At 38.2% G+C, this 27,872-nt stretch overlaps 1 protein-coding gene and 1 long non-coding RNA gene across 2 annotated transcripts in view; one reads left to right on the top strand and one right to left on the bottom strand.

Annotated features, from left to right (window-relative positions):
• DPP10 (dipeptidyl peptidase like 10) overlaps positions 1–27,872 on the top strand; it is a 494,333-nt gene that overhangs the window by 146,921 nt on the left and 319,540 nt on the right. The window lies entirely within an intron of this gene.
• Positions 1–27,872, bottom strand: part of LOC308197966 — a 74,707-nt gene that overhangs the window by 33,013 nt on the left and 13,822 nt on the right. Inside the window, exon 1 of the long non-coding RNA XR_013953484.1 lies at positions 405–27,872. This exon is cut by the window's right edge and continues 13,822 nt beyond it. This is a non-coding gene — a long non-coding RNA (uncharacterized lncRNA). The remainder of the gene's footprint in view (positions 1–404) is intronic.

Here is a 27,872-nt window from a genome sequence, read left to right as displayed (position 1 = left end):
TTTAGCTTAATCCCGTGTGCATTTTCAAGTTCCACACTGATTACTTTTTGGTAGTCTGTGAAGCTTATATCCAGTAAAAAGCTCCACAAAAGAAGATTTGCAGCAGCTATGTAAATATATTTGAAATTCAGCTCTCGCTTAAAAATTGATATAGGTGCCAACAGTTACTCTTGATATTTATTTACAAATATTTCTACATCTACAAGCAAATAAAAGAAGTTACCAGATTCAGAACTGACGAGCAAAGCGTGTGCATGTATATATTTATAGATATAGAAATAGCTATAAGAAATATACTTTATATCAAATGCCTGTATTATGTATAACATATATATGTATTAAATTAATATATAATATAATACATATATAAAAGTATATTTGCCTTGTCTTGATGTTTCTCTTACCACTCAAGCTGCTGCCAATGAGAACAGGAAGGTAAGAAGTTGTTGGAAAGGATCACACTTGACATCTGGTTCCACGGAGACCTGAGCAATTAAACATCTTGACAAATCTCTCACGTTTCTATTTCTGCTATTACTGTTTATTTACAATAGGACTCAGAAACTTCAGGCAAAGATGAGTATTCTTTTTTAGATTGGCACAGGCAGGATTTGTAGTAAAGAGGACCTCTGCCTGGTGCCACATCTCTCTCTCACCACCTTCTATAAGAAAAATGAGGTCAGTGGTTCAAACTTGAACAGCTGATTTCAGGATATCAATTTGACCAGTCAAAATAATACACCTTTTTTTCCCTGTGGCTGTCTTAAACACATACATTCACACCAACAAACAAACAAACAAAAAAACAGTACAGAGGCCACTAATGCTTCAGCTATCTCACATTAAATTAGAGTTGTTAAGCAACAGTTTAATTACAAATTTGTAAGGTATTTCAATTACCAAGGAAATAAGCATTAGAAACAGTAGACATATACTGTGTGATTATGAAGTGTGCCAGCTGTTGGTTAGGTCATTAATATTAAGCTAAAAAAGGAAGCCAGAGAATTTTGACACTATTTTAACCCTATAACTTTTTGATACTTGTATAAATTTTCCTCAAAATAAAAGCTCTTGCCACTCCTGAAAAAGATCCAGAACGCTTTTCTAAAAACCTTGCAAATCCTATAAAAATAACTCTGAATATCAACAGTCTAATATATATACATACATAAAAATAATAATTTAATAAAAAAATAATAAAAAAAATCAACTGAATAGAAAGTTATAGTGCTTGGTGTCCTGTAGCATCATCTCTCTCTGTTTGCTTTGGCAGTATCTAGAGAATGAAATGTAAGAGGCATTGAATGTGAGAAGAATGAAATGTGGAGGGTGAATGAAGAGCCACTAGGGCTTTGTGTATGTGATGTGTTGAATGTATGTCTGTATACATATAGAAAAAGAGGCAACATGCACTCTGCAAAGGAGCCGTTGTACTTAGTTAAATGGAGTCATTGGATTTTTTTTTTTTTCTGATGCCGTTTTTTCCCTTTACTTAATTTCTTTCTCTTCTCTGTGAAATCTCATCAAGAAACTAATCGACAGAGTAAAAGAGCATTGGCTTAGAGTACCTTTCGTACAGCTTTTTTAATCAATCTTCAGTCGTGTATTTGGATTCATATAAGACCTCCAATTAACTTGCACATTAACACTGGTGAAACAAATTTAGACCCTTAACTTATCAGAAATGCTGTATGCAAGGAATTTGAATAACTGAGCAGAATTTGTCATCACCTTTCTTCACCGTGCCCATATAAAGCCGGTCACCAAACAGAAAAGGTAACAAATGGACTGAGAATGTTGTTTTTCTGAGATTTTCAGTTCTTGAAGTGTAAGTGCTCTCTGCATGTCTCACAGGATAAAACAGGTTTTCTGAAGGGAGAAGTTCTTGCTGTTCCTGTTGACTTCATTTAGGTATTCTCTACCTAAAGAAACCAACTCATTTGGTTTTGTAATGGTTTGTAACATTTTATTTTCTTTCTATATTAGACATCATTATACTTTATCAGTAAAGTATGTTATCGGTAAACTTCAGTTCTAAAACAATGCTTAACTTTGCCCATTGGAGTGGTGTTATCAAAGTCGGTGGAACAGCTCATACAGAAAGTCAACCCCTGCTGTCACTTGTTCTCTTGGGAATAAAAGCTGTTTCCTAGGCATGCCCATAAAATGGCAAATGCATCGAATCTTGGTTTTTACAACAGTTATCTGACAAGATTAGATTAGATGCATTAATTACAACTCAACATTTAGACATCTATTTTAAAATTGTATGCATCTCAGAAAATCTACTAGAAAAAGTGAGTTATTTTTGTGCTTTCCTTTTTATTTTAATTGTTTTAAGACATGATTATTTGTCATATGGTTGTTTCTAGGGTCTGCTAAGAAACAGGAACTTACTGTATTATAGATAGTAAAAATGCACAGTCCTTGCCATGAAGGACCAGGATCATTTTAAAATCCATTTTAGTCATTTGCTGTCAAATTCTGCTTTCAGAGTTTGCAAGGTAAATCTAAACCCTGTGAATGGAAAGCATTTCACTGTGCTGAATATTAGCTGATGTTTCTAATTATTCAAAGGTGCTTACAGTATTTTAACCTGCAGTACATTAACTTGTCCAAATTATTTTGCTCACTATCCAAAATGATATAATAGTTCTTTACCTTGTCAGAAAGATAACAATGAGTGAGTTTCATATCTAATTATTTTGTTATCTGCTCAAAATTTCTAATGACCCAATGACATTATTTTTATGCAATTCTGCTGGATACCTATTGGAGTTGCTGTCATTGTAGCAATGAGAGGTTGCCTGGTGTTTTGGAGGCGTATGGAGGACCTTCATGTAGTACTCATTGGTGACCCTGTTGGTTTTGAAACTAATTTAGCTTTGAAGTGTGTGGTCAGGTCCACTCAAATGAAGCACGTTAGGCATGGACTTGGCACCTGAGGTTGGAGCAAATCTCTTTTCATTTGACCTACTGGAACAATTATGTGACACAATAACCATACACTCATACAATGAGAACCAATGAATATGAATGAAGTTTATGAATTTATGAGAAAACTGCATGGCATCCCAAAGCATCTCTTGGTGGAACTGTTTGCATGAGATCGATTTCTTGACTTTAGTCTTTTTAGAACTAAGGAAAATAAGAACTTGATGTAATTTTTGCACCATTTTGCTGATGGTTCACACTAAGGTTGTATTATACGCATTAAACTGAACCAATGTCATCACTGTCACACATGTGAGCTTGAACTTTTTATGCAATTACCAGACACAAAAAGGACAATGCAATTAACGTAGTGCATTCCCAGCACAGAAATGCGTAATGTACTAGAGACCAATTAAAGACGTGAGCACGCAGATCACTAGGAATTGCCCAGGAATAAAAGTTCACTTGAAAATAAGGTAATTAAGTTAATCTTCTGATAGTGAAATTTTGCAGTAAGTGCATGTATCAAATATGAAAGTAAGGAACTTAAGAGGTAATTAAAATTAATTCAGGCGTTAAATTAAGCTTCTAGCTATATGAAGTGGTAGTAATTACAGACATCAGAATTAGAACCATATTGTAATCAGAGTAACTACAGTGTAATTAATGTAACGACACCACAAAATATCTACAAAAATAAAACGTAAGGTGTTGGTTTCACAGAAAACATTACTGTTTTAACTGGAGAGCAAGTCAGTCAAAACTTGGAACAGACATCAGTACTCAAAATATGAACAAAGCTGCCTGCACTCAGGATGCGTGCAATTTTCCAAGTGCTGAACCCAAACTGCTCTTGAGTTTACACAAAGTATAGCAATTTGGCATCCTCACCTAACTTTACTGTCCAGAGGTATACTTGTAAGGTGCATGAGCTTTGCAGACTACCTGGTACATCAGGAGTTACAGGCAGGCAGAGCCTCTGCAGTTGCTTTCTGCAATTAAACTTGTCAACATCTCTCTCAGGAAAGTACTACTGGCTCATTAGGGCTAATTGCTGGCAGACACCTGATTCCCTCTGAGGAGAGGAGAGGAGCCAGGCTGCAGGGAGGTCTGCAATGGGTGAAGTAAGGATTGCCTGCCAGGCAGGTGGATGCACCTTTAATCATTCCTACAATTGACTTACAGCTACAGGAAACTTGACCTTTTCTTTGATTAGAAACTGAGCTGATGAAATTCCTCTCCTTCCTTCTCTGCAATCAGTTGCCATGTGAATTAGGCCATTACATATGTGTATCTACCTGTCTGCCTTAGGCATGTTGTTAATGCTGCTGTGATTAATGTAATTTATTACAAATTATTGGGTCTGAAGAGGGATCTGATAGGAAAAAGTAATATGTCAAAATAGGCATTCTAAAAGGTACAGCTAGTGTCATGCTGTGTTTTCAATTATTTTATATGGCAATCCTGATGTTTTTATCTCTGGCATGAATAGTAGATTACCCATTACAGGTCTTACATTATAAGGCAACTTGTACATGATCTGTGAAGCAAGTGGAACTAAAAAAAATCTGATTACAACTCAGTCTGAAGAGAGAATGGACCATTTTCTATGCGGTAGAAGCAGATTAAATAGTATAAGGTTAGGTTTCTATGTAGTACTTTAAGCATAACCCATTTTGAGTTTGGGGAAAGATTTCTTGCACGTTATTTATCTCTCTCCCTTTCCTTCTGTGTCCTAATTTATTTAATGTATTTGCCTGGAAGATGTTCAAGTTCTGTTTTACTACTGAGTGTTAAATTCCAGCAATTTGCCTGCAAAAAGTCCGGTATTTGTCCTACCATTTCCATTTCAGAGAGGATTTTCTTTAGACTCGCCAAATTTTTGGCCCAACACAGTTATCATGCAGCTAGACATACTGAAAGCACTAGGATGTTGCAGGTGTACGGGAGACTTCATAGCCTCAATCATGCATCTGAAGGCTGAGTTTTGGAACTCCAAGTGTTTGGAGATTTCTATGGGAGCGTTCAGGCACACCTCTGTTCTGTGCCGAGGGTAAGAGGCATGCAGACTCTCAGTAACACCTCCATGTTTCTAGGACTTGACGTAACTGCTCATTATTGACTCTAGCTGAAAAGATGTGAATTGCTTTGTGTAATTACCCAATTGAGCTACTGGAATTGCCTGAAGGATAAACTGTATATCACGTTCATGGCATTTATTACTTTTTCATCTGACTAATAAAAAACAGCAGATTGCTGTGTAAGTCTTATCAAAATAAGGACGAGACTGTATTTATCGATAGTCATGAGTTAACACAGTGTAAACAAGATTCACAGGATAGTCTGAATTTTCTGTTAAAACCTGTTTGATTACTGCATAGCGATGCATCAATGAAAATTGTCTTTTCTGTATTTGTGGATAACTTGGATTAGGACAATAAGTGTAAGAGCAAGGAATAAGAAAACACCATTGATTTAAAGATGTGGTTAATTCAGTGAATTGTGACCCTTCAATATTTTCCAAAAGAAAATCAGAGCTATTTTTTTACTTGGATTGTAAGTAACTTTTAGGAGTTGGACACCTGTCCAACAAAACTGGAAAGAAGCTATTAACTATGAACTTTTTTTCCTGACAGACTTTTTTTCCCCTACTTCCTACAAAGTTCTTAAAAATAAATAAATCTTTCATGTTATTTTTGGATTATTTAGGATCCGATTCTTGTGAATGAAAATCAGAAATAATATAGGCTTAGAGTTGCTCTTTTGCATGTTTTGATCATGAGGACTAATAATCTCTCCAGTTTTTGATCTGACAATGCATGTATACTCCTTTATTGTCTAAACGTTTTAATTCCACCTCTTTTTCCAGTTTCCAGCTGACCATTAAAGTTTTTACTTCCAAGTGTCTTAATGTGGTTTAAAATTGTGGCCCAAATTTTATGAGTGCAATGAAGTGCTGGGACTTGAAGCCAACATTAGATATGCAGGCATAAAGGGCAATGGAATTTACACCTGTGACTGAGTGCTTTTGTGATATTATAGGTACTAAAGGGAAGAACTAGTTGGAAATTGTTGAAAATGTGTTGCTAATTACAGGTGTCACCATGGAAAAGGAATTGAGATTTGTGGGTATTCTCTATGCTGTGCAGAGGTTTGGAAATGCCATTAATGTGCTTCATGCTTATGCTTTACTGTGTATATCTGGGCCATTGCAAGAGGATGGTTTGTTACTTGTACTATTGTTATATTTTTCAAGCAGTCTGTTGCAAAAAATTGTAAGGATAATTCCACTGGCAGGTATTCTGGAGTTTACTAAGCAGGCAGTTAAAGCTGTGGGAACAAAACATTCCTTAAACCAAATTCTGGGGAGTCAAAATGCTATCCAGAAGACTTCAGCATCTTAAACAGAAGAAGGTATCATCATTTGTTCCTCAATGAGCAGAGGCAGTGGCTTAGTTTCTCTATTTTATTTTCTATACCATCTTATTACAACAGTGAAGGAAATTTTAGTATATCTGTGTGCTGCAATTTGGAAGGATGGGTACTAAATTTTTGAGAGTCCTGATTTCTGCATGGGAGCTAACACAATTGGATACTTCTGGACATGTTTGTCTAAGTAACAGCTGCTCCCATTAGGAATTAGATTATTCCTGTGCGTCCTTGGAAGCTCCGGTGGGTGTAAATTCTTTGAGTTCTGAATAACAGGAAATCAAGAGTTATGTTTTCTTATTTTCCAAGACTTTAAGGTCCACGATTCAGAATTTTCTCTAAAATTTTGATTGTGAAATGTCTAATACATACATATATTTGAATTCTGGGATTTGCTGACACCATAAACCTGAGGTTTAGAAGTTCATAGCTAGAAACATTGCATTTTCACTTCCATCTTAGATTTAGCTGATGCAGAGGGCATGAAGCCATGGGAGCATGGGCTGCATCTAACTGGTGGTGCCAGAGTGGCTCTAAGGTTAGAACCAAACCCAAATTTGCTAATCCTCTACTGTGAGTCCTTAACAGCATCTTCAGGGTTCCAGAGCAAACAAACCAGTACTTTAGAGCTTGTCTCAGAACTTGTTTATCTGCAGTGTGGGCAACTCTCATATAATCCATCTCAGTCCTTTTGTTCATGGCATGTGAATGACATTGGGCGGATGACACCATCCTGTGGAACCCCAAGGGCCCCCAAATCACCAAGGAATGAAGAAATTTATGAGCAGTTTGAAGCTCTGAGTTGAGACTCCGTAAGTGGTTGATATGGATGCATGGAACCAAATTTTACGATTGCTATGGGCTGGCTGCCACCCCAGGAAGAGTGCAATTCAGTCTGGATTACCTCTTTGTGTGTGATTCTCGCTTATCACCAGCTGGAACGTGGTGCAATAAGACAGCTGGGGGCCCTCTTTGTCTGACACAAAAATGAGTTGACTCGCTTCATACAGTAATGAATAGTGATCTCATTCCTAAACATTATCCTATGTACATTTGTTAGGTGAGCCTCACTGATATAAATAAGGTAGCAACCACTGATCACCCCCAGTCTATTTAATTTTAACACTGTACCATGTGCACTGTAAGCTGCCTCTTGAGCAAGAGCTTTGGATACCACGTTAGAGTGCAGTCAGGTTTCTTTTCTGCTTCCCATACGGCATGACCTGATCACCAGGACAGGTCAGCCAGAACAGAACTTCAAATTGGGTTGGATGTACCTTGAATTTAATTAGCTCCTGCTGTTTAGGCCACTTCAACCTACCTCACTTTCTGAGCTGAATGGTTTACTCGTCCACTTTCATCTCTTCAAGATGAGATGCTGGGTCCAAAGACCAGTGAATTGAAAGGACCTCAGGAAACTTTGTAGGCCATTACAATAATAATGGGGGGAGGGATGGCAGAAGCTACCTTTTGAGCTGCCACGCACCAGGTGAGAGCAAGCTCTCTAAAGTGGAGGGCAAGACTACTGGAGTGCACCATTCCTTAACTTTGTTCCTGGAGCTGGTGATGAATAGGGCCGGCTCCTGCTGTCTGCTCCTTGCACAGCCAGGAGTTTCCAGTAGGGAGCAGGGAATGGGCCACAATGAATGCCAATTCTCCAGGTTAGTCAAGGCCCTCGTGATTCATCTTTGTTTTGTTCCTTACTAGAGTTATGGCTCAACAAACCTGCATAACCAGTGGTGCTTTTAAAGTCTCTAACAGTAGCAGGCTGCCCTCCTGCCCCCAAATAAAAGGCTGTGTTGGATCCTTAGAAGTTCATATTCATCTGTATCTGGAGAACTATACTTGCAGTTCACTCTATCATCAACCTGTCATTTGTAATGCTATCAGCTGCGTTTGAAAGGTGACCAGGCCTGCCCTTGCAAGGTATTAGGGGCCATGCCGATGTGAATAGAAGAGAGAACAGAGCTGTAGGATGGGACGAGGAGCAATGAGGTGGATGGTGAGGTGTGTAAGGTTGGGATGAAGAACGGAAAAGTGTTAATGGACAATTTGTGTACAAAGAAAGCAAAAGAAGGAAAACCAATAGCAGAGAATGTTGAAGGACAATACGATTGAAAAGCAGTGAAAGTGTTTTGCAGAATGGAAACTTTATAGAAAAATAGTATGAATAGACTTAATGAGTAAAGGAATATGTAAACAATGCCAGAAAAGTCTGATTCTAAGATTAAGGCTAAGAAAGTAACCTAGAAAAAGAGGAAAAATCCATATACGTTTATAAGAGCAAGAGAACTGTATTTCATGGAGAGCTTGCTTTAATCCTTAATTTGAATCTGTAATTTAATTATGGCTGTTTGTATTACTTCCACTAATGCTTTCAGTAGCAAAACTGGCGCCCCTTGTGTTTTCATATGGATGTTGATTTTCTCTTGAGTAGCGACCAATTTTGAGTGCCTCAGCAACTCAGATAAACTGTAATTACTGGTTCACGTATTGCTGCAGTGCACTGGAAGTGAAAGTCATGATGACGTAGAGTCCACGGTGGAAATGAGAGTTACGATGAGATCTCCTTTACCCAAGTTTTGCCCCACCACTGTGGCGCAGAGCTCTACTGGTTTCCACCCCAAACTGGTGTTCAGTGCAGAGTTAAGGGATCTGTGCCATGCATACAACACAGAGTAGGTCAGCAGCACCCTGGCCATCTCTGCAGTGGACCTTGATAAACCATAGCAGCACGCTGGTGGGCGTCTGTCCGCAGCCAGCTCTTCAGTCCGTAAACCAGGAGTCCTACCACTAGGTTGGCTCAGAGTAACGTTATAGTGCTTAATGATTTAGTAGTTGCAGAATCACTTTTGAAATCCTTTTAACATCAGTTATTTTACAGTGTAAATATCTCTGGTGGTGGTAGTGGTGGCAAATGGATCGCAGTAAGAGATGAAGAAAGCATTTCCATTATATGGCAGTTGTATCCAGGTGGTGTAATCTGACACTTCTGCTTTTATGTACTCTTTGAATTTGTCACTGTCATAATTTGATGAAATATTTTTCATTTGGAAAATAAAGCAGTAGAAACCAATTACTACATGGGGTAAGAAAAGAGAATACATCTGCAAAATTGCTGGATGTTACTTACAGAGGGTCTCTTTATAAAGTCTAATTTGTTAGGTATCCAGCCTTGGTTACAGAAAATAGGTTCTCAAAGTACTAATAAAGAAATAGATAATTTGTGTACTTTGCGTGCTTGTCTATCTAAGGAGGTGTCTCTGAAATAAGAGCACATATTTCTGTTTAAAATACTGAACAGGCAATTCGCAGACTGATATAATATTTCTGTGGTTTATGATTCCATATGTTTACAAATATATGAATCATTTAAGAAATGACACGCTGTTATAGTTAGTATTAGCAGCCTTTTACAGACAGAAAAAGATAAGTTTCTGGCTGATATAGTATTTTGCTAACTCTGAAAAAAGATTTTCATTTATTAAAATAAAAAAAAAATGTAAAGGAAAAACAACGTAGCTGAAAAACTGAATATTTAGATTTTGAAATCTTGACTTGTTTTGTGGAACCAATAAATGAATACTATACTTCATGCTTACCTCTTTCTGCCTAGGTAGGACTTGCTGGCGGTCAAAAATCCTTGTAATGCACCCTCCTTTAGTTTTTTATTATTATTATTTTTTATTTTGGTGCCCAGCAGCCAGAGGTGCTCTGCAGCATCTGCAGCTGAGGCTTCAGATTCCCATTCAACCTCCATTAAATGGGTCAGACTTGGGCCCGCCTGTTTCCCATCACAATGCTCTAGGGAGATCATCCAAAATTTTCCCTTTCCAAACCCATTTTTCAGCAACCGTGATCCCAAGCATGAAGAGGTTCAGGACTGAGCAGAGCCTGAATGCTCTCACCTGCCCAGAGGGGTTAGTGCCATGATCAACTGAGCCCATATAAAGCTGATAATACGTTGTAAGGGAAAGTGCTCCTTCAATGAACAAATAGATGTCTACATTATGCCTTCAAAAATTAGTCAGTCTTCCATCTCCATAGATCTTTTTACATGTTTTGTCTGTTTTTTTTTTGTGCCACACATTTGTTTTGTGCCATATGTCTACTTCTTCCTCAGAATAAATGTTTCAATAGTCACTTAAAAGTACAAAAAAATTAGTGTCTACAGCTGAGCTCCCAAGGGCAATGATCTAATAACAAATGTGTGGATGAAAGGGAAAAAGACTTGATTATGCATTTCTAAACCATTATGACAGACAACAACAGCAAAGAAATGTTTTTAACCTATAAAACTTAATTAAATTTTATCTTCCCCTGTAAAATATTCTGGCTGTGATCCAAGAAGGACTTGAGCAGGAATGGCTCCCTCCTCAGTCCCTGTCTTCGCAAATGGCTTGTGTGACCCTGTGTTAAGCAAATTGGCTCCCTAAGCGCGCCATGAGAAGGGCTGGGAAGAATCAGGCTGTAGCGGAACATTACTCTCAAGTGTTGTGCTTGTTTAAGTAACCCTGTTGCTGCTGTTTGCTGCTGCCTCTCTCCCTATCACCTTTAATCTGCATCAGCTCCTGACCAGGTCTGTGATGTGTCTGTCTACAGGCAACGCTGTACACGCACATCTCAGTGAGGTGCCGGGGGGCACGAGTGCAGGAGGAGCAGAGCAGCTCTGCCTCTGAAGGAAAGCATAAGCATGGCTTTCTCTTTGCAGTACATGGAGCTGGAGATAAAAGACAATGTGCTCTTCGTCATAAAAAGGACTTCCTAGACCTTTCCTAGCCCTGTTCATGCTACTCGCCTTGTAATTCTATCTTTGAACAGCAATTTACTAGAATCCTCATCTTACCACTATGTAACGTGTATTAGGTCTTGTTCCTTTCACACGTTTCGCAGATACATTACAGATAGAAACAGATATCATCACATGATTTCATACTAAAAGAGATATGGGAAATAGGAAAAAAAAAGATACATTCTTCTAATGGAGTTCCCATGCCATAGCAGGTGTGGGGAGGAAACCAAAAAGGGTGGGTGAGGAGTATTTCACAGTTAATGGAAGGAGATTTTGGCTCGGTATCTAACCGTGATAACATTTTGTCATGTCATCCTTCTGACACAGCCCTCCAGAGTCACGTTGGAGCACTGAATGGAAGAAAAAGAATCATAGAAGCCCTTGGCAATCCTTCCTTGCACGAGGCAAACATCAGCTTACGGAAATAAAAGACAAGAATAGATACTCTGATAGAAATTAGAGCAGATGGGAGCTGACTAGGCCTAACTGTATTCTCCCAACATTATAAAACACTCAAATTGTTTTCCTGGCTGCTGTCTGATCATTGAAATGCTTATGTAGGCGTGATATCTCACTAAGAATGATAAGATGTAGTAAATTTCTTTTGTTTACATTCTTGAGGCTTAGAGTGGTAAATCTGTTAAACATTTTTCTGTGATGCTCTGAGAAAAATATTTGCATTTTGCTGTCTGATACATTCCTATAATACACAGACCTGAACGGTGTCCGTTGTTGAAGAGAGATATGCACAGTCTATTGACAGTGCACTAACCCTGCATTTTCCTAACCTTCTGGAATGTAAGTTTTGTAAAAATGTCTTTCTATACAGAATTCCATTTTTCACAAAATGTTATTTCCATTATTTTTTACCCCTTCTCTGTGAGATTCTCAGACAGTACAGTGAAAATATATAAAATGATAAAGTAATGATGTAGCAATTGTGTTGTCTGATTTTCAAGGGTCGTAAAGGGCTACTTCTTTAATCTGAATTCAAGTTAGTCTCACTCTAAATTCAAGGCCAAATACTTTGTCAGCCACAATTTTCAATGTATTCTGTAGCTAGTGGGTAAGTACCATTATCCTCAGTTCACATGCATGCCCTAAAGATAGGAACTGAATTTAATCTCAGAAAGTGAGTCAGAACCAGAACTAGAACACGATTTTTGTGCATTTAGGTTTGACATTTGAATACAGCTGCTGAAGCCAAATCCCTGAGATGCTTCTACAACAATTACTGCTGTTTCAAGCATACCACTGAGGTGATCCCTGCAATACAGAGATCTGCAGATCTGTATTTTTGTGCTAATTTAATGTCTGAGTGAACACCAATGTTGTGTTAGAGAAGACAAAAGAAATTAATTAAAAATAGGGCAAAATTCTACTGTAACCAGAAATTCCTGCAAATCCTGATGGTGAATGGAATACTGCCATGTGTGTGCAAGGTATGCTTAGTGCTTGAAGGAAGTTAATCTTAAAATAATTTAGTGTCTGACAAAAGCAGGTTCTGAAGTGTGTTCCTTCATGGAACGTGTAGTGAGTATAGCAAAACTAAAGTGCCCAAGAAAGGTGTTATCATACCACGGACAGGTCCAGAATTAGATACAAGTGTCTGGGTATCACAAACAATAACAAATTATTGGTCTGTGAATTCAAAAAGAGGTGCTGGCATGGAGAATTGATCATTGGGCCTAATATGCTGAGTGAAGATTTTTTTTAGTTTGTTGCTTCTCTCTCCTAAACTGTTACTTGTTTATCTTGACTGTGTTCATCTGGAAACTCTCTCCCAAAAACATTAATAGCATTTTTCTTTTCTGTTTCTAGAGGTGCAGATTGTAACTCTAGAACAAACTGAGAAGCAGTTGGATAGGAGTTGATACATTTAGGACATGCTTTATCTTCCAGCAAGTTTCATTTGTCATTAGAAAGTCAGTTAAAGACTGAATAAGAGCATGTTAAATTCAATTTAATACCTCAGCTGCTGCATTGAAAAATTCAGAAAAGCTTTTAGTTGAAACCTAGTTGTATTTTTTTAAGGTTTGCCTTTGATCCTCACTAGACTACAAATTTTCGTTGTTTACTTTAGAGACAGAATAGCTAGAAATATTTTTCTGTTCAAACAAAAGCTCATTTTGTAGAAACTTGATGGGAATGCATAAAAACATGCAAACGATTTATTTCTGCAGGTCGGCTACTGATGTACTGAAGTTCGGTCTCTGAGTTTAGTAGTACTGCATAAGGCAGGGCAAGAGCACAGCAAATAAATGCAACAAGCAATGGAAGAACAGCTGTTGCAGAAGATGGATGTTTTGCTGTAATGATGCTGCTAAGATTATTAATTTATTTAATAGAATTCAGAAAGGATTCATCTGTTAGCTGTCACAATTTTATCACTGGGAGCCTGTGGGTTGCCATAGGCTATGGGCATGCTGTTTGCCTGTTAACAACATCCAAGGGGGGTCAACTGACAAATAGCTTTGTTTATTACCGTTTGGTTTATAGTTCAGGATTCGTTTGGAACGTCCCAGCTAACATTTGGTCCCTCAGTTTCCTAAGATTGCTGACACCAGCTGTAACAGTAGTCTTTCTCTCCCAGCAAATCTTTCTTCCTTTGATGAGCTTGTTCCTGTAATTGGCCTTCCCCTCTCCCCTAGATTTTATTGCTGTTTGTATTGCAAGGGTACCTGCAGAAAACATGACCTTGCTGTTTTAGCCACTGTCCACACACATCACAAAAACATATATTCTTCAAATGTGTTAGAGGTTGTTTAATACAGTACAATAGGTGGGTGAAACCCATAGATGCAAGGAGCGCAATGTAACAGTAGGATGATAACAATTAATGTAATAAGCCATCTGCCTCTAGTGACTATCAAGGAGTTTAATAATAAGCTTATTTTCAAACATTGTGAGAAAAGAGATGAGATTTTTTTCTTACATATTTGGTGACATTTATAGGATGTGATTCTTTATTTTTTTTTTCCCCACAGCTCCTTTGCTATCTTTTTTTGTTTTGGTCTTCTCATTCTTTCAATGCCACGTACTAAACAGCTTTTTCCACAGTAGTGACACCTGCCTTAAAATATGCTGGTATCATTTAGAGGCAGCGGGGTGAAGGTGACAGTGATTTATCCTGCCACATGTACTGATGGCATCCATATAACCTCAGTTGCAAGCAGTTATTGATTGTAATCTACGGCAGTAATTCACAAGGTCTGATTGAATACAAAGGGTGATAATTATTATTATGATGAAAATTATTATTATTATTATGAAGAAAAAATACAAGCAAGTGACAACAGAGTCATGATTCCTGTATCACCTGAAAACTGTGCAAACCAGCACCCTGTGATTTGATTTCTGAGAAGCTAATGGAAAAAGAAGTGGTAATTTCTTGTTCTTTATTCTTTATTTCTCTCAATTTCTTGTTCATATATATATTTTTTGGAAATATAGGAGCTTTGAATGTCTATCCTTCACCTCTTCTATCATAAATCTGTCATACCTTTAGAGAATAATTTTACTTTAATTTCAAGTGTTTTGTTTGTAAATTTTCTGAGGAATGTAAATAGCATGGTGATGGAAGCCACGTCATTAGGATCAGCTTTTCATTGAGTCTCAGGCAGATAACCCAGCTGAATTCTCTTTGTGCTTGTTGAAATAAAGTACAGTGATTCATAAAACTAAAAAGCCGTGAGTTACAGGAATTGCACGTATATATGAACTTAGCAAATAAGAAAGAGAATGAAACATAAGTTTAGTCAATTCCTGAAAAAAACAAAACAAACAAAAACAAAAAAAAGTGGGAGTGCTTGGAAAAAAAAAAAGGCAGCTTCATATTTGTGAAGGGAAACATCTTAAGGCAGTGTTTCTAAATCTGATACCCGTGCCCTTTCAAGCTTCAAACGCATCGTCACAAGCAAAAATACCTGGTATCACAGTCCCAAGACAAGGTTGAATTTTAAGCTATAGCTTGAGCATGCATTGTTGGGCAGCTCTGCTGATGTCCTTGTCATTGCTCACCTTCTCTTCCATCTTCCCATATTCCCTGCCAAGTACATAGCACAAAACTGTAACAAAGGAATTTATTACTTCTGACTTACATATTGCAAACAAGAGAAAGAAGTATAGCAGAATTTAAAAGTCCTGTGCAGTGACAAGTACTGTGTCAGCCTGAAAAATTGCTGTACCCATGAAAATTAATCAGAACTCAAATGACCTCTTAGCACTGTGCCTTGAACAGTAGAGTAAAATCTGTCAGTCTTTCCTTGAAAGACCTCCTGTCCCTGTGATTGAGCTGGTATTCACCAGCTTCATGTGGATAATTATTAATTGAAAGTATAAGCTTTGTGTGTTACGGATCAGAGCTACTCTACTGAGGCATAGAAGCCACAAGCTTCACGTCTTTGGTCTATCAGCACTGATGAGTATGGTTAACATTGGGACACTGATGAAACACATCTCTTTGCTCACCTTAGCAAAGCCTAAGCCCAGCTTTTTGGATACACCTGTGTGTGGAAAGCTAGGCTTGCAGAAAATGGCAACTAGTTTGTCAGTAGGGTCAAAGAGCTTAATTTAGCCATTCAAAGCTATTGTTACAAATGCACTAGGAAGAAATAAATACATTTAAGCAATGGTCAGTATATTACAATATTTTTACTGTTAAGTAAATGGTTTTTATTATAAACATTGTGTGGATACTAATTACAAAGCCAAAAGAAGACCTATGTATTTTTTTTTCAGCCCCATGTACATTTTCTAGTGCTGCATTGGCCCTTCCAGAGCAGTTCAGTGAGGAAATACTTGACTGGTCAGGGTGAAACCCATTTTTATTTTTTATTTTTTTCTAATTTTTTTTTTAACTTCATCTCTTCTGCGGCATTTTGCATTTATTGGGTTACAAAGTAACTTAAAATACCCAGTTTTCCGTCTGTCAAAAATTGGAAAATAAAATAAAATGAATCTGTTTAAATGATTGGGAGACAAATTCATGCTGTTTAACACAGTAAGAAACATGGCATATTTGAACATAAACTGTATTCTCAGGGATTTTCTGTAAGATACTCCCTTTAAGTAAATAGCCTTATCTGTGTATGTATGTGCATGCACACACAAAAATATTTACCTGTATTTCACTGTTGTGTCTTCTTTTCTCTGTTAAATCACAATTAATGACAGTATTCCTATAAAATACCTGGCAGTTAGGCTATTAACATGTACTGTATTTCTATGGAGTTGCTGACAGATATGTAGAACTCAGATGAGGTGATAGTTAAAGAATTAGGGTCCAATATGTTTTTCTTTCTGTGTCATAAAAAAAGGTAGGTTTAGAGAGCCCTTTGAAGCTCTAGAATATCATGATATCATTTAAAATAATATTGTGAGAGTATTTAGCTCTCTTGACACAGAGAGATGCAGGACTGTACCTTAAACCGGGTGTGACGGAGGTGGATGCAGTCAGCTCCACACCTGGATTTCTGGTGTGCCCCTCAGGCTGACCTGTGCTATGCTTGTTCCTGCAGGCTGAGTCTTTCTGAATAAGAAAAATGTCACTTATTTTGTAATGTATTTGATATAATAGATTAACTACAGTAATGAAATCCTACTCCGAATTTGTCAAAGCATTATGGATGTTCAGGTCCTATGTTTCAGTGTTGGCTTGTTTCTGCTTGTCACTCCTTGGGGAGATCTGGCTTATTTTCTAGAGAGAGGATGGGGGAGAAACCACGAGGGGATGCTTAAGGAAATACTAGGGATGGAGAGAGAGCCAATCTACAATGTCAGTCCAGGATATCATTGGTATCAGCCTGTTATTTACTTATTTTGTATTCTGTTTCTCTACCTAGATTAAGAAAATGATAATATCTGAAGAGTTTTTTTGTTTTGTTTTGTAGCTTGTGAAGGATGAGAGGAAAAGACTCATCTGCATAAATTTCATCTATAGTGTAATACAGCAGATCCTAATTTAAGTGTTAATCATGTTTTTGTATTATTTGTAAAATTTTGTCTGAGACAAAATAAAGAATATTGTCTCATTAAGAAATCTGGCAGTATTACTGTGACAGTAATCACATTTTCATTCTATTTTCATAACGAAATCTTCAAAGCAGCTTGAGAAATATTCATTACTGATTCAGGCCTCAACATGCAAGTGAATAGCTGTATCAGCCCTGTCATATATAATTTCAGCAATGCTATCGAGCACAAGAGAAGTTTAGCTAACTGCAGAATGAAAACAATGGAATGCTGGATAAGATTAATGCAAATGTTCCTTTAGAAGAAAATAAGCATCTTAGAAACCAAACAAAGCAAATGGTAATTTTTTATTAAAGTAGTAAATGCTGCTGTTTTATTGTTTGCTATTGATAAATTCTTTCCTTAAGGCATGTAGTCCCATGGATTTTAAAGATGATTTTTAATATATTTTTGCTCAGAGGGATTCCTCTAGGAACAATGCAAAGGAAACAAATTCAGTAATTTGGTTACAGTTTCCATGTTTAAAAACAGTTTTGGATTCTATCTTTATTTCTGTTATCCATTTGGAAGCTTCTTTTTATCATTATTAGATGATAACTCCAAACTCTGAAACCTTTGCCTACAGTGAGAGTCTTTTTGTGTTGCTTCCACTTCCATGTGCCAGACCTAAACTTTGCCCTTTGCAACATTTGGGGTTCCCTGGCTCTGTTACCTTGAGGAAAGATGCAATAATCCTAGCTAATTTTGGATCTTGTCTGGGTTTAAGTTTTTCTTTATATATTTATATTTCTAATTCTTATTATTTCCATTTAAAAATATAAGCTGGTTGAAAAATACTTACTTTAAAGATCCTTGCACAAAAGTTCTTGATGTAAAATGAAAACTGGTTGTGCAATGCTGCTCCATTTGTAGGGTGTATTTCATCACTCTAACCCTTTTGTATTACTTCTACTAACTATGATAAATAAAGTTTAAAAAATGTAACTAGATAACATTTTTCTTCTATTAGAAATGGAAATTTATGAATACCTGATGGTTTTGCAAGAATATTTATGATTACTAGGGTTAGCGTGATCTCCTTGGTTCTGCAGTGTATTTGGAGGTCAGTCTAATTACTTGTAAATGGAAATCCCCATTGCACATAACCTGAAACCTCGGGGCTCTGTTCCAACCTTTGAGACATACATACATATATATACATATATTTATGTATTTTTTTCATGGTATGAGCTTCATTGTGAGTAAAACAGAGTATGATGCTTCCAAAGTGTTTCTGTTTTTGAGTACACAACAAGTGCTTTTAAAGATACTTATCTTCCTTTGTTCCACTTTCATGGGCTTAGGTGGCATTGCCCTCATCATCCCTGTTGGTCTGCAGTTAGGTGATGAGCAGTTGGTTAAAGGTTAAACATGTGACACGGTCTACCTTGTCCTTGTGTTAATTAGTGAAAATGAAGCAGACTACAGCCCCTGCTGTAAAAATCCATTTTTATCCATTAGTGAAGGGCAAACTTCAAAGGAGACTGAGGTTTTGCCAGTTCAGGAATAGAAATGTGATACTCCAGGGCATTGCAACTCAGTGGTGAACTCTTTGGCAGAGATGCAGAATGCACAACTGCAAACTGAGAAGCATAATGGGGGGGTGACCATGGTCACTGGTGAGGAGCTGGGGAAGGATACAGCTGCCCTAGGAGGGGAGCACCCAGTTGTTTTCTGAGACATGCTGGAAGAAGGTGGTGAGATGTGGTGATGGTGAACAGCTTGAATTGACTTATGCAATGGGGAAGTTCAAGGGAAAATTTGCTTTTCCCTCTACAGTGGGAATGGCACCAACACAGGAGCTCACTTGCACATGATACATCCTAGAGTCCTGCTATGTCTGCATATTATTCCGTCTTTTCAGTGCTATTTTTTCTCAAGATAGAATTTAACCTTAGTCTACTGGCTTGGGATTCACTAAACTGCTTGAAGGGGGAGAGGGGTAATGGTGGATTTGTCCTCTTTGTTTCCTGATGGAGTCACTAAATAAAGGAGTTGGAATTGGCACTACTATAATTTTAAAACCTGAGATGAAATGTACCTTTTCAAAAAGTAGTTCAGGAAATTTTCAGACTAAATCCTTTTTCTGGTATTGTTCCAAGTTAAGCTTTTGCTGTCACTTCAGTGATAATGCAGCAATGAAACCAGCATATGGTTTTGGGAATGTGAAGGAGAGGAGTAATGCTTTCTAAGTCATATTTATTGTTGTCAAAGATCACCTTGATAAGTGCAGCTATGCCCATAATATATAAATCCATAATACAAATCTGCTATGCAAGCTAAACTGTGCCTTTGATTACTCACATGGGGATCAACCAAGTTTTACTTCAGAATGCAGTGATTTTTTTGAATATTGAAATTAATACACAACACCATGGTGTGTCCTGATTGTAACCTTGTCTGACAAAAAAAAAGTTAAAAAATAATTACAACTTGTTCTTGCTTTTTGTTCTGCAGTTATCACCATGGTGTAATGTGATGTTACGTTCTTAGCAGCTGATTGTGCAGCCTGGAGACCTGGTGGTCTTCCAACAGAGCAGGCACAAATTTTCTACGACTCTCCATGTCTCTGTTATTTTTCCTCTGGAATCTTAGTCTTCTGTGGGTTGTGGTTTCAGGGTTTTTGTCTACTTAATATTTAATGATAGTTACAGCAAATGGAAAAAGAAAACAAACTTGTGACGCTGCTTGTTACTGAAGAAATGGTTGCAGATTTATTCTGCAATGTAGTGAGGTGATATTTAGAGCTGCTGTAAAGATTTATCTGCTTTTTGCCCTTAAAATTAATTTTTCACGATGACTGCAGTTCTACTTCTATTACAAATATTTAAAGAAGTCAAATTAAATAGGTGGAGTGGGAAGAAACAGTGAAGTGGCATTAGCAACAAAACCCCACGTTGGAATGCTGGAGATTTCATAAATCATATCGTATGCTCAGCTGTTTGTGATAGCAAAATAGTCCTAGGCTAAAATAAATATTATGGGGCTCTGTAAAGCAAAGAAATGTAAGGAACTGTTACAAGCACTAATAGGGGTTGTGTTTAGAAAGGTATGAAAAAAAAGGCGGAAAGTTTAGGAGTCAAAGCTTGTTCTGTTGTTGTTTGTCTTTGTATAAAAAGGCTTCATTTTTTTGAGATTAATAATTTTACCTTAGCACCAATTTTTTTTTTTCTGACATTTCTTCTGAAACTGTAGTAAAGCAGCAGTTTTCACGTAATATTCTCCTTGCATCACGGCTTGCTGGTGGTCCAGCTCAAGAGGCTTTGTCAAGTTTTACATTACTTCCCAGCTCAGTGCTAACAGGTAGAATAGTTGCTTTCCCGGTGGTTAAATTTTGGGGAAGTTACTGCACATGTTGCACAGGAAAGTTGTATCTCTGTTATTCAAATGCTGTACTTGATTTTGACTGGGAAGTATGAAATACATGAGAGGCTGTGTTCAGCTGCAGATGTACTGCAGCTCTCAGGATGATGTGCAGTGCAGGAGTTAATGGAAAACCCTTTCTTTTGGATCAGGGCTTGGAAAACACACATTGAGTGACTTCAAAAATTAAAAACAAACAAAAAAATGGAGACCTCATTTATTCCATAGCTGTTGTGCAGAGTATTGCTGAATGTTTCTCTTCAGATGCTTCGGCTTCTATTTAAGTTCCTTCTTCAACCATTGCCCGAGCACCTGGGCATCACACCTCAGGTCTCCTGAGCAGCATGCACAGCTCACGCTGGGCTTGCACAGCAGCTGGGTGAGGAGGACACAGCCACACGTGGCTGCCCGTGCTGCCACGAGGTGCTGGGTGCTCTGCCCTGCCAGAAATGGACCCAGCGCTGATGGCCCCAGTGCATGCTGTATTTTGGGCATTGGCACTCATAGTTTCCTGATCCAATAACTAAAGTAGTACCTTCCTGTTTTATTAGTGCAGGCTTCCCTGAACACAGAAAGACAGCTAGCTCTGAGCTTGAAAAATCCTTTTTATTTTTTTTCCCATCTTTCTAAATTTAGTTCTCCAAGAGCCTGTGTTGTGCCGTGTCTGATGCTGACTGGAGCAGTGTTTCTGCACATCTGTCAGCTACTGAGCTCCTTTTTGTTTCAAGGCTGACCTCTAGAAAGGAACAGATCCCACTTCACTTCTCACACTGTTTTAAACAATTTAGGGAAGAGCGAACATTATTTTGCCTCCTGAGTCTTCTGCCAAGTTTCACTACTGCCAGTAACTCCTAGGTTTCTTATTCCTGATTCCTTTCCTTTCCTCAAACTAGGGCTTTCCAAAACAGTGCAGGTCTGTGATGTTTCTGAGAGCTGATTTTTTTAGGGAAGCACAAATGATGGCTTTGAACTTGCAGGGATCACCGGGAAATATTCGTAGAGGAAAATTGGTCTTGCTACCTGGTTTCCTAAGAAAGCACTGGTTTGCTTCTGTATAACCTTCGGTATTTATTTATTTTCTACAGTATGTTTTATAACAATACCTTAAAATTAATCTGTTGGTAACAGAAAAAGAAAGGATTAAACAAAACTAAGTAGGACCTCTGTTAAGACTTGAAAAGGAAAGGTTAGAAGAGCAGAATGTCAAAACAAGTGAATTGTAATGTAACTGGAAATTTCAACAAACACGGTGCACAGGAAGAGACGAATGGTTTGTGTATGTGTGTGCACATATGTCTTTCTGGTGTATTTTTCACATACTGAAAATCAAGCATTGCCCAAAAGGAAGCAGTCCCATTTAATAAAAGAAGAAAGACGAGACCAGCATGGCTTTCAAACAGCTGTATGAATAAATAGCACAAAAAGTATAGGAAAGAGGGGCTGGCAATTATGAAGTAAAAAGAAGCTTGCCAATGCTAAGAAAACTGAGAAACTGAAATGTGCATGTAAACGTAATGGCCACTGATGAGAGCACATCAGTGGTAGGGCCCAGTAGGAAATTATCTGGCTGTTAATTTGTTTATTTATTTTGGTAATTCAATTTCTAAAATTGGGAAGTATTTAAGTGCCTGTACACTTGATTAAATGGTGGGAGAAAAAAAAAAATCACAAAAAATGAATTAACTTTCAATAGGACAGGAATCAATCTGTTACCTGGTAAGATATTGTGTTAACTAGTAAAATAATGTGATGCACGTCAGAAAATAAGGCCGGGAATATACTATGAGAAACTATATAGTGTATATAAGTATATAGAAATATACTATGAGCAACAAACCATTTGAGTAAAATTAAAGGTGTTTTGAGCTCCCACATCCCATAAGAAAAACATAATCCTGTCCGAACTCAACAAGAATCCTGGCTAGTATATTCTTACTCAGCGAAAAGAATATGTGTTGCCTTCAGGCATATTCCCAGCCTCTCCTGTAATTTGAAACAAATCTGGACAAAGCGCCGAGACATTTGTCACGTGGCCTAGTTCGGTTCCAGAAGTGATGGAGGATGGCTTAGGTGACCTGAATATGCTTATTGTATCTCAAACTTTTATAATTCCATTAAAAGTGTTTTCCTCCCTGTGATTGAGCAATGTAGACATGTCTCTAATCTGTATTCCTCCATCTTGTCCTGAATGAAGTAGAGATGCTATCTGGGAAGTAAGTACACTCGTGGTCTTGCTCCCTCACAGCAGTTCTATTTCTAGGACCTCCAGTTAGTTTTCCCCAATATCATGTGTTCAAACATGACATTTGTCTGCTATCTCCAGAGCCCAGCTTTCACATTTGCAGAGACTTTAGCATTAAGGACTAAGCCAAGGCTTGTATCAGTCTGATTCCGTGCTTATCAACACAGCCCATCCCTTATCCATGACTGTAAACTGTTGCAGATGTCTGGCACACAGTGGAACAATCCTGAAATATTACCCGGTAAAGGCACTTTTATCTGCTTGCTTTATACATTTTCTGATAAACACGTAGGATGTGTCATTTTATTATTTTAACTAATTATAATGCATTTATATTAGAAAGTACAGTTACACATTTTGAGGTGAATACTGTATTGCATGAGCAAATAATTTATGCTCTTCCTTGAACAGTGAGAATATTGTTCCCTCAGATTTAACAGTGAACTTATTCACCTTCTGTTTTTATCTGATTAGTCTGTTACGTCTAATGATTTTATCTGAACTTTACTATTAGTCAACTTACTGACATCCCGTTCTATGCCTTTATTAAAATTCTGTAACCCAGCAGTTGTAACTACAACAATAAATGCAGCACAAAAATCACACTTGATAAGAAAGTACGGAAGGGAGGCAGGATTTTGGCCAAACTACCTAGTTTTGCTGTGAAGTGTCATGCTTTTCCAGACTTTGTCATAACAAAATTACAAAGTTTGCTCAGTTGTTGTTAGCATGATGGCCTTAAAATTAATTATTGATGTAATAATTATTCACTTCCCTCAGGTGCAGGTTAAATGCTGTAAACTGTGGAAGTATGAGCCAATATTAGCACTGACACATGTTTAGAGCATTGATTTTACATCTCCTCAGCCCAGTTTGCAATATATTTGTTCAGAGTAGTTAACCTGGCAAAGTGCAAGTATTTCTTTTCTGCCTTAATGTTGAGCGAAAACGTTAGTGGGAAAGTCACTGAGAAGATTCTCTTTTCAGCTGTCTCTCCTACATCATTCTCCTTCTTTCCTTTCTAATCTGCAGTCGGCTTCTTTTACTCCCTACTTCTTCCCTACTGGCTCTGAGTGCAGGCACACTGGAACAGACGAATGGTCCATCAGGTCCATTATCTGTCACTGGTGCTGGCCTGTACCTGGGATCTGGTGCACTTTGTGATTTTGTTTGGTTATTTTGGCCTTGCTGCTTGCCAGAGAATCATTTTGCTACACAAATGCATTAAGAATTCACAGCTGTCAATTAAAAAAAAAAAAAAAAGACTTTTAGACCTTTCTGTTAAATAGAAATCATTTTGAATACCAACTGAAGGTGAATTGTAGCAGCTCTGTGTGCCTGAGTCTGCTGATATTTTAATGCTGTAAAAACATCTTTACAGTTCTGGTAGGTTTGACTTCAAAATGTAACAGTCACATTATAAATAAATCCGGTCCACAACATCTGACTCCTTCCTTTGACTTTTAATACCAAACTTCTCCTACTGAAGAATCTCACACCTACTGTAGTGCCAGTGGCCAAGGGACCAGAAATCCCAGGTTTGTTTCGGGCACTTTTGTTTCACATGTACGTGATCTGTGTGCAGGTACCTTGCAAGCTGCTGCCGACAAAAGCTTTATTTTTCCCTGTTGTATGTGCTTGTGGTGTTGCATCTCACAGGTTAAAAGGGAGCTACATTTGGATAAGTTTATTTTTTATTGAGATTGTTCATTTTATGATTTTATCTCTGTGAAGGAAAGATTTCTTGATTATCACAAGACCTTTTTATAAAACGGTATGTACAGTACAATATGTGCATATTTTTTATGCACATTATGGCAGTGAACAAAGACAAAATGGTCTACTCTACCCCTAGAAATCCAATGATTGTAAAGAGCAATGTCTCATGTTCCTCCCTGTGAGGAACCTCATGTAGGTACTGGGTTCCTTGGGACAATTTGGCCTCTTGGGAAGCTCTTAAATACAGCTCTTGAGCTGTATTTGACTGTGGTTTGCTTGGAAGCTTCTTTTCGACAAAAAGCAACGTTCCCAGAGAGCTGTCCTAGAGGTTGCATAATTTTACCCAAATCTCCAGAGAACAAAGCCTGCTCCTCCTGACAGCTGATGTGAGCAGCTGGGTGTTGGTATGGGCTGTGAAAGAGCTTAGCTCTCTTTTGCACAGGTACTAAAAAGGGACGGTTCCTGCTTTTTTCCAAGGAGAATGAGTTGATTGTGCATATCTGAGAGAGATGTATGTACAGAGCACAGAAAATTATGTTTTTTGTACTTCTCTTCTAACTACTTTTGTGCTAGAGCAAGGTGCAGTCTGTGTGTAGCGCACAAAGTCAGTCATTTAGCTGGCAGATATTGCAAAGTATTTCTTTCTGCTTAGGATGATGTATGCTGAGTCCTGAATGGGTTGTCCCTTTTCTTGATGAAACAAATGGAGACTGTCAATAAGTGAAGCAGAGATAAGATAGATAGTGGCTTGTTAGTGATTTGGGAGTGAGGTGATATGGCACAATAGATTAATGCTTTGCCTTCATTTGTTGACATTTAATCTCTAGATTTCGGTTTGTATTCAGTGCACAGAGTAACTGAAAATCTCCCATTTGATACTTGTGAAGTTGATATTGGACTCTGACTTGGAGACAGCTTCCTTGATCTTTAGTATTTCCTTTTTTTTTATTTTTTTAATAGGCATTTTAATCTTTGTTTCTGAAAACTGACGTAATTCCACCATTTTCCCTCTGAGGGATTCAGTAGTTATGGCTCCATACTATATCCTCTCTTTTTTGACCTTCTTCCTCCTTTCTCTCATGAGTCTGGTCAGGGCCTCTGTGGTTTTGCTGCATTTCCTAGGTCCTTCCTTGCATCACTCCTGCATCTAAAGAGGGTAAGGACCCTGAGGCAAAGGGGCAGTTCCATTTCTGGCCATAGGACGGATGAGAGTGCTGACTTGCTGCCTTTCTAGCTGGATGGAGCAAAGCTTAGAGACATTATTTGTTGTCTCAGATAATCCGGAAACCTTCTCAAAGGAAAATATTATTATTAGTCATTGATATCTTGATGTATTTGTTGAGTCTGAAGACATCCTGGTTTCCATCTGGCCATGTGAAGGACTGAAGGTAAGTCCTCCAAAATGGACAGAGCCTTACTGTGCAAATGTGTCCCCCGTGTAGCTCTGAAAGATATAGAAGCATGCATAAGAAGAACAAAGTGGTATTAGTGGTGTGGGTATGAATCTCAGAAGGATATAGGGTTGTACTGTTTTACTGAAATGCTCTCTATAACAGTGTGCTGCTGAGCTGATCATGAATTCAAGCTGGGAGACACAGTACTTCTCCTTACAACTGCTGCCAGAAGCGTACATGGCAGTCTCTTTGCAAAAGATAACCATTACACGTGCAGCTTGCATTTGAGAGAGAAGCCATCTTACAATCACTGATGATCAAAGTTGTTTTTACGCAAAGAATTTGTGCAGTTTGGGCAGTAATAACTGTGAGTGCAGCCTCCTCGTTTCTGTTCCAACAAGCTTCATTAAGCTCCAGGGAATTTACATCCAATACTGAACTAGAAAGAGCAATTAACTCTGCAGATGTGGTGAAGGCTGCCAGCCCTGTTGATGCATTTGATGATGACCCTTCTCTTCTGGGAACTGCCCCTGCCTTTAAGAGATTTCCTACTTGCCAGTGACTAGATGACCTCTTCCACCACAGGAGGACAAACTGGATGGTGGAGAGTGAGGCTGAGCACGGGCTGTGACCGCACACAGAGAGGGAGAGGGAGCCGTATAATGCTTCCTCTTCCCAGCACGTCTTTTGTGCACAAATGATGGTGGTAGTCACAATTGTTCCTATCCAGCACACAATTGTCTTTACCATTGCCAAGGGTTTGCAAGCACAATAGATCTCTAAGAAAAGAAATGGAGTGGCAAAATCAGGAAACTGATCCCTTCTGGCGTGGAGCAGCGTACCGACGAGCCCTGTGCAGCATGCTGCTGCAGCGTGTCGCGCATAGAGCTGCGTTCTTATTAACCCAGAAAACATCAGTTGAGGCAAAGAGCCAGTTTGTTCATATATTTCCTGTGATGAAAACAGACTCCTAGATATTATCTTCTCGTAATACAAAATAAATGAATAACTATTTCATGCTCTGGATTAATGTACAAATAACATCTTGCAAGGATGACCCCTTTCCTTTGAAAACAACTAGCACTTAAATCTTTATTTCAACCAAACTTTCCCAACCACGTGTATATCTTCTGCAGCAGATTTTTCTGATGTTAATATGCATTACCATATCTGCAGATTAATTCTTGTAGTCTCCCCTAAATCAACCTTTTGTGTGCAGAAGAATGCTAATAGATTTTGTTTCTAAATCTTCTAATGTACCATGAAAAACTCTGCTACGTGGCTGACTTCTGCCTCTTAAATATTCAGATTAGTGTATTTGTCTGCACAGCCGATTTGCAGTTGTGTAGGATATGTAGCTACACAGCTATAGTAAATACTGCAAAATCCCATAATCACTAGAAAGAGCCTGAAAAATCTCTTAAGAGACTACTTAAAATAAAACTTCATGAGGTTTCCACTCAGTTCTGCTTGATATGTTTTTAAAAAACATAGGTCACATTCCTTGTTGTGTGTTGAGCTATATATCCACCATATCTTCAACAGCCTCAGATTTATCTTGACCTCCCTAAGATCAAAATCTATTATCGTTCTCCTAGGCTGCCATTCTTCTAGTTTTTAGGAAGGTCAGTTAGGATAGTTGTTTCCATACATCATCCCTTAGGAGTCTGTTAGGTTTTAAAGTTCAGCACTGTTTTCTCCATTCCCAGAACCACTTGTAATGATGATTTCCATCGGCTATCTGAAAAACTTTGCGGAGATCGGCAGTCTGTCTTCCTCGCTGCTGTCTGCTACATTCTCTCTTCTCCAGCCTCTCCTTGGGAGCCCACCATGTCCTGGGTGTCCACCCTCAGGGAGCTGGGGGACAAGTGGCTGTAATGTTGCCTACTTGATAGTTTCCTCAGGTTAATGAATATGTTTGTGGCTTTGCTGCTGATAATCTTCCCTGGTCCCTGCTATTGCCAGGGAAGAAGAGGGCACCTCTTGG

The sequence above is a fragment of the Anser brachyrhynchus genome (assembly GCF_964034855.1).
Source record: "Anser brachyrhynchus genome assembly, chromosome: 7".
Taxonomy (NCBI): Eukaryota; Metazoa; Chordata; class Aves; order Anseriformes; family Anatidae; genus Anser; species Anser brachyrhynchus.
This window is presented reverse-complemented; position numbering and strand designations above follow the sequence as displayed.